This window comes from Penaeus monodon, chromosome 27, assembly GCF_015228065.2.
Source record: "Penaeus monodon isolate SGIC_2016 chromosome 27, NSTDA_Pmon_1, whole genome shotgun sequence".
NCBI lineage: Eukaryota > Metazoa > Arthropoda > Malacostraca > Decapoda > Penaeidae > Penaeus > Penaeus monodon.
In genome coordinates this window covers 21211840-21212111 of record NC_051412.1, presented here as the reverse complement: position 1 = coordinate 21212111, position 272 = coordinate 21211840, and the positions used below count along the sequence as shown (strand labels likewise).

The following is a 272-nucleotide window of genomic DNA, read 5'->3' as shown; positions in this document are numbered from 1 at the left end:
GGAAGAAGAAGAGCGGGTTTATTTTATGCGATATGAATATTTGCCATAACAAGGTTTATGACACGGCGACGCGACCGGTCTGTCCGCCACAAGTCCACCCATTACCGACAGTGAAAGCGGCGACACAAGTTCTCCGAGACAGTTACCTCGTCCATAAACCTGAGTAACGACGGCGCACTCGACCTTGCAGCCCGCGGGGAACGAGCGCCGCGTGCGATGTCGTCGGCGCGAACGTGGGTCAGGTAGAGGGAGGGAATAAAGAAGAGGGGGAT

At 55.5% G+C, this 272-nt stretch overlaps 1 protein-coding gene across 1 annotated transcript in view; it reads right to left on the bottom strand.

The window, feature by feature from the left end:
- The window catches only part of LOC119590449 (extensin-like), a 7605-nt gene that overhangs the window by 290 nt on the left and 7043 nt on the right, over positions 1 to 272 (bottom strand). The window lies entirely within an intron of this gene.